Source organism: Nannospalax galili, unplaced genomic scaffold (genome assembly GCF_000622305.1).
Source record: "Nannospalax galili isolate Female #2095 unplaced genomic scaffold, S.galili_v1.0 scaffold740, whole genome shotgun sequence".
NCBI classification, from domain to species: domain Eukaryota; kingdom Metazoa; phylum Chordata; class Mammalia; order Rodentia; family Spalacidae; genus Nannospalax; species Nannospalax galili.
In genome coordinates, this window is record NW_008345503.1 from 198921 (window position 1) to 212484 (window position 13564).

Genomic DNA, 13564 nt, shown 5'->3' on the forward strand with positions numbered 1-13564 from the left:
GGAAGTAGCCATGCTAACCACTCAAGGAGTGTGTACCTAAAAACTGGTGAGATCTAATCTAGCCCATTCCCCTTCAAGGGTAAAAGTATGAGGAATTATTTCCCAGTATTTCTACATGTTGGTCAAACATAGTTCTGTGGACAGTGAAAAATATGTTGTGTGTGTGTGTGTGTGTGTGTGTGTGTGTGTGTGTTTTATTTAATCCACAAGAATTTGAAAACAGACTTAAAGATTTCTGGGAAAATAATATTTTAGTGTATTTGCGATTTCATCTTTAGTCAACATAAATATTACCTGTCACTTTTCAAATAGAATTCATGAAATTACAATCTAACATTGAGCTTAAAGTATTTGACCATGTCTTTTTCCTAGTCTTCCATAGGCCCTACATGTCTGACACATCACAATCTAGCCTTATTCATGTCATCACTTTTTGGCAAAACCTACATTTGTGAGTTGACTATTTTCAGGAATAAAGCACCTCAACAGCAAAATTAGAGCCAAATTATCTGAATGAGTACCTTGAGAAGACACTGAGAACTGCAACTACTTCCATCAAACCAGATTTTCTATTTCTATTCTAGGACTCAGGTCCTTATATTTGCTCAGCAAGCTCTCTTACCCATTGAGCTGTCTCCCCAGCCCTCAAACCATAGATTGATACATTATTTTCTCAAATATAATGTCAAACATCCTATTAGTTTTATGTGGCTATCATTAATTTTACATTTGTAATAAAAGTACTTTAAAATCAGTAAAGTTTTGTTGCTTAAATATATTAATTTGCTTTATTACTGATTTGCAAACTTGGGACCTACTCAATGATTTAAAAAGACTCTCCAAACAGAGCACTGTGCAATTAGGATATTAGCCTGAAAAGAGCAAACCCTTAGCCTCTCCCTCCTGTCTGCCAACCAGTCTTAAAGATACCCTCAGGCTACCATCATGTGCCCTCTTCCACTCCAACTTGTCTTCAGCTTTCTGTATTTCTCAACATCTACCTCAGTTTCCCAGTTTGTTCCCCTGCCTCTAATCCTGGCTTTACTCCATATAGGACACAAGTCCAGAGCTCTAATCTTTGATGTACTAAAGTATTTTTGTCTCCACAATAAACAGGAAGTTCTTCGATGTCAGGTATATATTTTTCATGTTTTATCCACAGAGCTCGGAGGTGTATCTAATATATGGCAGCATTCAGGCAATGCTGCTGAAAGCAAAGAAAATGAATGGAAGTATATGACACACATACAACAGCAGGAATATTAATGCTAAATCTTGCGTACTCCCACTTCAGTCAATGTGCTCCACAATTCTCATTAGCATTACAGGCTAGTGAGAAAAAGAAGCCAGATGGGCCTAGAGGGAGTTGATTCTCTTCTGGAAGCCACAGGTTCTGCATCCACTATAGCTTAAGCAGTTTTTATTTGTTTGTTCGTTTGTTTGAGATAGGGTCTCACTATGTAGCCCTGGCTGGTCTGGAGCTCACTATATAGAGCACATTGACCTCAAACTTGTGGTGATTGTCTTGTCCCTGCCTCCTAAATGCTGGGATTACAGGTGTACACTAAACTCCAGGTTTCAAATCACTCTGATATTCACTTTCATTGGAATCCTTGGAAATGGTTACTGCCTCCTTCCCCCAGTTCATCACGAATACCACTTTGAATACCACTTTCTTTGCTTCTAGATTCCACTTTCCTTGTCAACAACCCTTGATTTCTCTTTTTATCTTTTGTTTTCTACTTTATAGTAAAATGAGCATCATTCTCAGCCTCAGTGCCCCTGGAAATAACTCTTCCAGCCAAATCATCTTCCACGTTCACCAGACATCAGTATCCTACCTCGCCATAGGACCTGGGGCCCAAAGTGGTGTGGGCTATATGCAAAATCTACAGTAATCTCTCCATTCCATATGGACCAAGCTCTGAGATGTGTATGAGCTCATGGTTGTAAACCAACCACCATATTTAACTTTCATTTGCTACCCCTCCTCCTCTAGTGGGATTTTTCTTCCAGAAACTTAAAAATATTTCAAATTCTGCATTTATATTTTGACACACTGATCCTACCTGTCTCTCATCAACCCAAAGCAAGTTTTAAAGAGTTTTTTTTTCCAGTGCTCTCATTTTAGAAGATAAAGACATGCAAATTCAACCAAGGTTCTGACATGCTCTCTCCCTTCAGTGTGATTGGGTTAGGATGACATTACATGGGCCAGAGACATGGCAGACAATTTTTAGACTAAGTTTCTTATGCTTAAGGAAATTCTGTTAAGAAGATAAAGGCTGGGCTGGAGAAATGGCTAAGTGGTTAAGAGCATTGGCTGCCCTTGCAGAGGACCCAGGTTCACTTCCCAGCACCCACATGGAAGCTAACAACTGTCTATAACTCTGGTTCCAAGGGATCCAACGCCTTCTTCTGGCCTCCAGAGGCATTGTATACATGGGTGTATTTACATACACACATGCAAAACAATAAACATAAAATAAAAAAATAAAGTTTTAAAAAAGAAGTTGAAGGTTTATGTGACTAAATTTTATACCTATATATAGGGACAAGAATGCAAAACAGAAAATTATAAACCCCCATAAAATCATTGTTGATATTCTCCTGTTATACAAGGGAGAAAAATGAAATCTTGGAGAGTCTCCTGGGTCATATATGCAGTAGCAGAGTCAGAAATAATTTTGGTCTTTCCTTTAGTGGATGAGGAATTATTATCTCTCTCACACTCAGAAATTCTGGAGCTTCTATATCAAGACACAGCCCAACTACATCTTCGTTGATTATACAGACTTTTACTTCCTGTGGACTTTATAGGTGAGTCTAGATCAGTGAGAATAGCGTAACAAAAGCCAGACTTATACTAAACCTATGCAGAATAAAAGTATTGCAATGAAAGTTTAAATTCAGTTTGCAGTAGAGAAAATCAGTACAGGGTTTATTTAGCCCACTCAGAAGTGTAGGGAAAGGACTAGGATGTAGCTCAGTTGATAGAATGCTTGCCTAGCATGCATAAAACCCTGGATTTAATCCCCAACAATGCATAAGCTTGGTGCAGTAGCACACACCTGTAAGGCCATCCTCAGCTACATAGCAAATTTGAGGCAAGTCTAGGCTACATGAGACATGGGGTCTTTAAAAAGGAAGGAGGGATAACAGAAACAAAACTAGGAGAAATCGCAGAACATCAGCAAGAATACTGTTGACATATGAACAGTTAGGGTGAAAAAGGAAATATACCCAAATGTTGGGCTGTTCTTTGCCTGTTTCTCTTAAAGTGTAATCAGCAGCAACAAAATAATTTCAAGCATCAACATCCCAAAGCTCTTCTCTCTCTCTCTCTCTCTCTCTCTCTCTCTCTCTCTCTCTCTCAGAGTCTCCCTGTAGCCCCAGCTGGCCTGGAACTCACTATGTAGACAGAGATCTGCCTGCCTCTGCCTCTGGAGTGCTGGGATTAAAGTTGTGAGCCACCAGGCTGTTCAAAACTCTTCTAGGGAAGGAGCTATACTATGGCCTGGGTTGATAGCTTAACAATGTCTTCAGTGTGATGGTTTGAGTAAGAATGTCCCCAAAGGCTCCAACAGCAAACTTTACAAGTTCACAGCCATGCCCACTTTCAGCGTAGCTGTTTCCTGTGCCTGCTTGAAGATGTGAGCTCTCAGCTTTCTGCTCTGGTTGCCTCCTGCCATGCCTCCCCACCATGATGGGCTTTTAACCCTTTGGAATCAGTAGCCAAATGAACTCTTCATTCTAGAAGGTGCCTTGATCATTGTGTTTTATCACAGCAACAGAAAAGTAACCAATACATCAGGCTCCTTCACTCCTTTTTCCTCTCCTGTTTTCTGGTGTTGACTTTTCACCCTCCTACATACCCCCTGTGGTCCCAAGATGGCTGCAGGAATGCCAGGAGCTTAAAGCATCTTTTTTCTCATTGTGGTATCACAAACAATAAAGACGTGAATAGTACCATGCTAGGAAACAAAGGCCTATAAGATGTGTTTAGGAGTATCTTATTTTTTAAAAAACTTTGTTTTATTATTTTTATTTATTTATGAGTACATTGCCTGCATGTACGTAAGTGCACCCATGTTGTACAATGCCCATGGAAGTCAGAAGAGGGAGATGGATTCCCCTAGGACTGGATACAGCCAGTTGTTAGCTGCCATGTAGAGGCTGGGAATTGAACTTGGGTCCTATGAAAGAGCAGCCAGCGCTCTTAACCGCTGCTGAGCCATCTCTCCAGCTCCCAGGACTATCTTTTTATTAGAAGGAAGCCTATTTTCCAGAATCCCTTTGTAGCTCCCCCTTCCAGCTCATTGGCCAGACTGTGTCACATGACCACTCTCAGTTGTAAGGCTAGCTTGGACATGAATAGGAAGTAGGGGGAAATGAGATTCTATATCTGTCTTGTATTCGTAACAATTTATTTATTGGTGCTGGAGCAGATGCCTATTCTCCCAAGTAAATAGATTTTCTTTCACAAAATCATGGTTCTGTTTGTAAGGGAAAGGAAGTTAGGTAGCAGGCAATGAATGAGCCTACAAAGAGTGGAATATTCGCTGGAGAGATGGCTCAGTGGTTAAGAACACTGACTGTTCTTCCAGAAGACCCAGTTTCAAATCCCAGCACCCACACGGCAGCTAACAACTGTCTGTAACTCCAGTTCCAGGGGATCCGACAGCCTCTTCTGTCCTCCCCGGGCATTGCACGACATGGGTGCACTTACCTACATGCAGGCGCAATATAAAATAATAAATAAGATATTTTTTAAAAAGAAGTTGAATTTTAAGCTAGGCGTGGTACCTATACTCCGAATACTTTGGAGGATCTTCGCGGTCATTATCTTTCTTCACTACGCAAGGAGAGACCAACATTGGCTATAAGAGATCTTGTCTCAAAAGAAAATTTTAAGGTGGTCGAACTTAAGAGTTACTTATTCAGGCAATGTATCTTGCAAGTGTTAAGGTTTGAGGTTACTGCTGTGAGCTGCTACATCCTGCAGGAGGATGTTTCTTTCTTCTTGCTACTCAGGTCTTTGTGAAAACTGCAAGTGACTTTACTGTGCATCTTTCTTTTGATTTACCTTATATCAGTTAGAATTATATCTGGTGGAAGAAACAGACCCAAAACAAAGTGATTTCAATAAAAGAGCGACTTTTTTCTCTTAGAGTACTGAGGAGGGTAGTTCAAAGTTGGTATGATAGTGTTATCCAAAATGTCCTTGGAAACACTTTTTCTGTTTCATGGAATAAAGTGTTGTCCAATTATACAATTAAAATTAAAGAATTAAAATCTTAAAATACAAAACAATGTCTTCAGAGATTCAGACTCCTATCTTGTAATTTTCTTATAAGATTCTGAAGGTTGATAAAATATAGAGACAGAAAGTTACTAATGATTCAGCAGGGCCAAGAAAAAGGCGGGATTAGGGTGTCAGTTGTTTAACGTTTAGTTTCTTTTTTGCATGATGTAAAATTTCTGAAAAGGATGCCAGTGATGCTTTCAGTGAGGTGAATTTACTTAGTGCTACTAAACTGTGAATTAAAATGGCATACAGCTATATTTTATGTCATGTATATTTTACTACAATAAAAAAATCTATTAATAGTAAAAAAAAAAAAAACCAAAAAACAAAAACAAAAGATTCTGAAGACTGAATTATCCAAGCAGCCAGGACATTGGTATCTCAGTCATGTGGAGGATTGGAAGACGAAAGCAAAGTTATATCCCACTGAATTATCCCACTTTTCTGTTGCTGTGATAGAAACACTGACCAAAGCAACTTATAGAAGGAAGAGTTTATTTGAGCTTATGATTCCAGGTGAATTACATTCCGTCATGGCAGGGAGGCATGGTGGCTGGAGGTGGCTGGATCAGGCTGGAGCAGGAGCAGCAGAAGCTAAGCTCTCCAATCATCACGCAAGCACAGGAAGCAAGACAGCAACTGGAGATCTGGCAAGGCTTAAAAATTCCCTAAGAACTTTCTAAGAATTCTCTAAGCCCACTCCCAGTGACATGCTTCCTCCAGGATAGCCACACCTTCTAAAACCTCTCAAACATCATCTGGGGACAAAATGTCCAAATACTTGGAGCCTATGGGGGACATTTTCATTCAAACCACCACACCCACCTATGTTTTCAAAATGGCTGTCATTACCTGCCACGTTACACTTTCTCTTATAATCATTATCCAGGGCTTAGTCATAGAGCCACAGCCAGCTGCAAGGATGACTAGTAAATTATCTTTCTTACGGGTAGTCACATGCTCAGCTAAAATAAGGACATTCTATTAACTAAAACTGTAAGATTCCACTACCATGAACAAAAGAGATTGGATGTTGAGAGACAGTTAGACTCCACCATCCACTCCTCTATTTTTCTTTAATGTGTGTGTGTGTGTGTGTGTGTGTGTGTGTGTGTGTGTATCACATGTGTATTGGTGCCTGTGGAGGCCAGAAGAGGTCGTCGGATCCTCTGGAGCTGGAGATACAGGTAGCTGTGAGTCACCATGTGGGTGCTGGGAACCAAGCTCAAGACCTCTGTAAGAACAGTAAGGGCTCTAAACCACTAAGCCATCTCTCCAACACCTCTGTTGGATTTTCCTCCACGTGAGAAACATTTAAAGTTCTTTTGTAATTGAATCTGGCCCACTAAATCTCAGTGGGAGCTAAGAAAGATTTCATGGGACTCATAGAATAGGGAGAAATGGTCATTAATGAAAATCATAACCCAAACCAGGCTATACTATTCAATTATACCAAACCTCAAGAAAATACCTCTGCTTGCAGCATTAATAAATAGTCATAAATAGGAGTCTTAGAACCAAAAGCTTAAGGACTTCTAGGAGCCATTGAATGAATACAAGATGCTCACTCCATTTACTTTGACTCTGTGACATTAATTCACTGTATATGAACATAAACCTCCAAATTAAAAATTATGCCAGTATCTGTGATTTTCACCAATGTAAATATTTGGTGGAGCAAATTTCAGTATGCCAATTTCATGTCATGAACTACTTTTCAACTTTATTTTACTTTATCGTAGTTAAAGTCTTTCTTACTTTTTCCACTCTACAAAATTATTTTCTCAAGAATCAGTTCCAGTATTTTTGTGTGAAAATTTGATATTGATATTATAATTCCACATTAATCCTTTTTCTTCATGATGGTACCTGACAGTAGTGATCTCTTTTGTGTTTAACTAACTAAAATGATTTTTGTTTCTGATTGAACTTTATAATATACATTTTTCCAATATTTGATTTTTTAATATCGATTTTCAATAACATCAATTTTGCCGTGTCTGCTCTTTATAACTTTTCAGAATTCTCATGGTTCTAGTCAGCAGTTATTTTTCAATGAGTATTAATTCTATAACAATCATGGACAAACTTTAACTAATGTTAGTTTCATTTAGTACTAGTAGTTTCTATAAAATCCAGTTTTTCCTCATCAGCTCGTCACAATATCCTTGGAATTACAACAGCCAGGTAACAAAACAAAACTAGCAAAAAAAAACTTTGCACATATTCTAGGAATCTATCCCATATGTTTGATGGTTTAATAACATAATTTTATAAATAAAACAGATTTTAGGGATCTCTGGTTCAATCTCATTTCACAAGGGAGACTGGAAAGCAGATAGGTCACATGACTTGCCCACAAAATGAGTGTGATGACTTGAGCAAGGGAAAGGGTTAAAAAGAGGTACTAGACTGGACTGGGAGATGAATGAGAAGGGCCAGTTTGGGATGATCTTGGATTTCAGACTTGGGTGATCAGCAAGACAGTCATTCTATTAACTGAGACAGAATACATGAGGTGGGGGTAAATTTAGCTTTTCAAGTGCCAACTGGACATCTAAGTGGAATTGGGGTACCTAAATAAACTTTTTTAAAGATTTGGGTATGGTGGTATGGTGGCAGATTTGAGAGTTGCCAGCTTCCAGGTGACAGTCATATAAACAAGTCATCCAGCTGGGTTAATATCTGCCTAGGAGGCGGAGTAGCTTGCAAGCTTCATCTGACCAAGCAAATGTGTTTGGTCTGGCCTAGGGGAAAGTTTAACAAAACTTGAGTTAGCAACCACTGTTTAAGTTTGGGGAGATTTCAGGGACTGGAGAGATGCAGAGAACCCGAGTTTGGTTCCCAGCACCCACATCTGACAGATCACAGCCTGTCTGTAACTCCAGCTCCAGGAGAATTCAGTATCTCTGGCCTCTGCAGGCACTGCATTCCTGTTCACACCCATACACATAATTAAAAATAATAATAAAAAATAAATAAGAAAAAACATTTGGAAGCTGTGTTGTATCTTTATAGTCATTTCTTTTTAAACTGACAAGATTTATATCACAGGCCAGAGTTCTTGGTAGGCAAAAATCGACTAGAACTGAATAGGGACAAAGTCCCGGTTCTTCGCAGTCTCCGTTCCTGTGCTTCGCTCCTTATAACTGCAAGTGTGCTGAAGGCTTTGGGGACTGTAGTCTTTGATGTAGCACGAAAAGTGCATGGCGGCAGGGGTGGGGTGGGGGAGTTGTTAAAGAGAAATTGAGTGGGGGTGGTGAGAAAGGTAAGCCTAGGGTAACTAGAAAGCAAAGGAATCAGGACTAAAGGGAGAAGGAACAAATCTTGCTTTCACTGTCTTAGCCCGCTATTTTGCTTATCCGAAATTTGGGAGTCATTTTTGATACCTTCATATTCTTTATCTAAGATCCTTGTCTAATTCCTCTCCATAGCTGCTCTACATGTACATTTTCCACCACTGTGTCTTCACTAATCTCTTCTTTCAGCATCGTGTATGCCCTCCCAGCAGCTCATCATAAACACAGGCAGCACACAGTCTTACAAAACTAGATCCTGTCACTCACTCATCACTGGAGATAAACGCCACAGTCCTTACAACGGCCTAGAAAGGCTCTGCAAGATCTGCAACTTTGTGCCTTACAGGTCTAGCCTAGAGTTCTTCCCCTATGCCACGCCTTGCAGGGTGTCACGTGCTGCAGGTCCCCCATACTTCTGCTCAGGAAGGTGCCTTCTCTTGGCTGCTGTTTCCTCCGATTTTCAGAGCTGGCTCTCTCCAGTACAGTCTCTTTAGAGACACTTCGCCTTCCAGAATAAAGCGGCTGCCAGCTTTTAGTTTCTCAGCATTTTACTCTTCCCCTTCCACACATGTATCTCTAAGAGTGAACACATATGAGAATACTTGAATTATTTAGTACTCATGTTTGCAACTAGAAGTTTACTCTCCACTAAGGGAGGCACTTCTGTAGATTCAGATACTGTAATAGTGTCCCACCTTATTTAAGACATTGTGGTGTGGGAGCTGGAGAGATGACTCAGCGGTTAAAAGCACTGGCTGCTCTTCCAGAGGACCCAGGTTCAGTTTCCAGCACCCACATGGTGGCAAACAACTGTCCATAACCCCAATTCCGGGGGATCCAAAGCACCCTCTTCTGACTTCCTTGGACATTGAATGACACAGGTGCACTTACATGCAGGCAAAACATTCATACACATAAAATAAAAATTTAAAAAGACATTGTGGTGGAATGAACATGTAAAACCACAACCACATCAGCAAAGGCAGAGAAATTAAGGATAAAAAGCGCACATTCAGCGAATGTGGTGGCGCCCGCCTTTAATCCTAGCAGCCCAGAGGCAGAGGCAGGTGGATCTCTGAGTTCGAGGCCAACCTGGCGAGTTCCAGGCCAGCTGGGGCTACAGGGAGACCCTGTCTCAAAAAGACCAAAAAAAAAAAAAAAAAAAAAAAAAAAGTGCACATTTGTACTTCAGCCAGGTTTGCGTGTGTGCGGCCTTTTTCCTAACTAAGGAAGACAGATTCCAATAGGGAGTCCTAAGGCCCAACGCCTTGGGCACAGGACAGCTCTGCGCCTGCGCAGACCATAGAGCGTGCTTCCCGAGGGGGCGGGCCTCCTGGCGGCCTCGGGCGCGAGTCGATGACGTCACGTGGTGCGTGCCCGGTAGCCCGTAGTAATCAGGAGTCCGCGGGAGTGGAACCCGGGGGCAGATCGCGGAGACAGGTAACCGGAGGTCGCTGCCTTCCGCGTGGCCCCAGCCCTGGGCGGAGTCGCCCACCTCCCCAGCCTCCTGTGGAGAGCACCGCGTTTCCGCTTTGTTGTCCCTAAGGAGCGTTTCCCCTCAGCCATTGTGGAGTTTTGCTTATTACGCATGCACTTGGGGAGTGGGATGTGGAGGTGGCGGCGGCGCAGCGAGGAGAACGTGTGTTGTGATGATCCACGCGGGATCCGGTCAGCTGTGAACAGCAAACAGCGTTTCACAAAGATGCGCTTTGCTCCCCTGGCTTTCTTGTCTGTTTTCAAGCAGTGACAGTTACCCCTGCGAAGGGCGCCCTAGAAGTACGGAAACCTTCCACAGGTGCCTAGATCTGATTTACAAAGACAAAGTCAGGTTCATACTGTAGAAGAGAGAACGGTGTGGATCACCAGGCCAAGTAGGATAGCTACTGCGTAGATGGAGTGAGAAACCGCATTCAGTTCTTCATGCCGTTTTGGTATTATTTTGATTACATTTACAGTTATGAAGAGTATATTATACTTAATATAACTCTAAGAAGACTACCCATGATTTCGTAGTAGATAAAAATTAGATTGTTCCAATTGGGGGGACTACAAAGTAGAATAAAGTAGGAATGGTAGTACTTGTTTATTGTTGACGGTCTTTTATACTCCAGGGACTATGCAACAGTTTACATGTGATTATCTCCTTAGCTTATGCACCAGTTTTGTGAGTTATGAATTAATATACCCATTTTATAGAGAAAATAAGGAAGACTCAGTTACATGGAATTGACTTGGTGAAAATTACTAGTAATCCATACCAAAGCCAGGATTTAAATTCAGGGTTATATATGACTTCAAGGGATGTATTTTTCTTTTCTTTTTTTCTTCTCTTTTTCTAAAGATAACTGCTATCAGTGATCAAATTCCATGCTTTTTGCAACAATCACTCATAATTCCACTGGTTTGCTCACTCACCTGTCCGTATGATTTGACACTTTCTGTGTGATAGTAGGCGTTGCAGTTTGAGTGTGTGTTCAAATGTGTGTGGAGGTTAAGGACAACCTCAACTGCCCTTAGGTGCTGTCCTGTTGTCCATCTTGGGTTTTGTTTTGTTTTGTTTTGTTTTGTTTTGTTTTGTTTTGTTTTGTTTTGAGACATTGGCCTGGAGCTTGCCAAGTAGGCTAGGCTGGCTGACCAACAACCCCAGGGATCCACCCATCTCCACCTCTTCAGCGCTGGAATTGTGACCCTGTATCCAACATTATTCCATAGGTTCTGGAGACTGAACTCAGCTCTTATGCAAACACTTTACTGACTTCTTCACTTCTCCAGCCCCTGATTTGACTATGTTGTAAAGTCTCATTCATGGAGGTAAAAACATTTGTAAAACTTATTATCCTCATATACACATTTTTGAGTGCGTGTGCGTGTACACACACACATGACCTCCTTATCTTTAAAAATGAGGTAAATGGCAAATAAGGTTGTTTAGTAAATCCCTTCTGCTTGGAGCTCTAATAAAAGAAGACTTTTGCATTTGACACTTCTTTAGGAGTAAAAATCTTGCTGACTTGGTTGGGAAAAAAATTTTTACGTGTCCCAAACAATCTTCCTGCCTTCTTTCTTCCCTGATGCCGTCATGAACATCGTTGTGATGTGTTGTCATATGTTGATTACCTCAGAGCCTTTGTTGTGTTTGATGCTCCAGCCGCTTTGCATTTTGGATTTGCCTGTGTTTTTCTAGTTCCTTCTTCATTGTTGCTAGTGGATAGTAAGATAAAGTGAAGACTCCCAAGTTGTGGAACCAGATTTCTAGAATTTAAATCCTAGCTCTGTTGCTCACTAGGCAACTTAGCAAGCCCAGGCAAGGTGCTTGACCCTGCTGCACTTCAGTTTTCTCACTTGTCAAATGGGGATAATAAGACTGCTTAGACGATCGCTGTCAAGACAAAATGAGTTAATATGGATAAAAAGCTTAGAGCAATGCCAGACATATTGAAAGGTTCAGCTAAGTGCTTGCTAATATTATTATTTGTCTGGTCTTGGCTTTAGGTCTTTGAAAATTACATTCTAATTCTTTGAAAATTGTTCCTTGAATAATATATAATATATGATAATTACCAGTTTACCAGATAATTATGTTATCTTAACCAGAATCCTTTGTCCCAAGCTGTCTGGAAATGTTAGTTTATTAAGCTCACCTTTATTGTGTCTTTATTATACAATGACCATTTTTTCTTGGGGGAGATTTAAAATATTATACTTTCTAAAAAGTTTTTATTAGATTTATTTATTTATGTATGTGTGTGTGCCCAAGTGTGTGTAAGGCATGATGTGTGGAGGTCAGAAGACAGCTTGTGAGAGTCTGTTCCTTTCTCCCTTCAAGGAACTTAAAAATTGACCTAAGTCCAGAAAATGAAAGCCAGGTGTGGTGACACACACTGGTAATCCCCACAGTCAGAAGGCTAAGGAGGATTACTAGTTTGGGGTTGATCTGAACTAAATTAGCAAGATTCTGTCTCAAAAAAAAAAAAAGTGATATACCTTACAAAAATGTTAACAGATGTGGTGGGCACATACCTTTAGTCCCAGCACTGGGGAGGGGGAGGAAGATGGATCTCTGTGAGATTGAGGCCAGTGTAGTCTACATAGCAAGGTCCAGGCCAGGTAGGGCAGCAGGGAGACCTTGTCTCAGAAAGACAAAAAAAACAACAAAAAAGTCAAGCTGTGTACTCCGTTTCCATTGGACACTTTAAACCAAGGTCAGCTTGGAACTGAGATTGACTCCTTTGGTGTACTTAGGTACTTTCCAATGAGAGGTCTGTCCTTTAATTAAACACTAAGGCTCAAACTCATGTTACAACTTGCTTTGCAAATGTATTCTGTACTTTTAAAAATATTTTATTTACTTTATGTGTATGAGTGTATTGCTTGCATGTGTGTAAGTGCACCTGTGTTGTGCAATGCCTGAGGAAGTCAGAAGAGGGAGTCGGATCCCCCGGAATTGGAGCTAAGGATGGTTGTTAGCCACATGTGGGTGCTGGGAACTGAACCCAGGTCCTCGCAGGAGCAGCCAGTGCTCTTAACTGCTGAACCATCTCTCTAGTTCCTAAAAAATAAAGATGATTAAGATTCTTTGAGATGTTTTGCATAAAGTACACAAAAATTCAATAAAAACAAATTTAAAAAATAAACTAAAAAAACAAAAAATAATTATTTTTATTGTGTATGTATGTGGATTGTAAAATACACAAGACAAAATTTACTGTTTTAATTAAAGTGTACTGTACAGTTCAGTGGTAGTAAGTACATTTGTAGAGTTATGTAACCACCAGCATCCATTTCTAGAACCTTTTCATCCCAAACAGAAACTCTGCTTCTGTTAAATAACTTCCCATTCCCTTTGTGCCACAGTTCCCAGTAGCCTCTATTATGCTTTTTGAGTTTGCTATTTTAGGTAACTCAGGTTGGTGGAATAATGTAATATTTGTCCATTTGTGACTGCTTATTTCACTTA

General features: G+C 40.5%; 1 protein-coding gene across 1 annotated transcript in view; it reads left to right on the forward strand.

Annotated features, from left to right (window-relative positions):
- The first annotated feature begins 9979 nt into the window (after positions 1-9979).
- The window catches only part of LOC103740951 (aminopeptidase O-like), a 194317-nt gene continuing 190732 nt past the window's right edge, over positions 9980-13564 (forward strand). Inside the window, 1 exon segment of the mRNA XM_008841631.2 lies at positions 9980-10047. The gene's annotated coding sequence lies outside the window, so the exon portion shown is untranslated.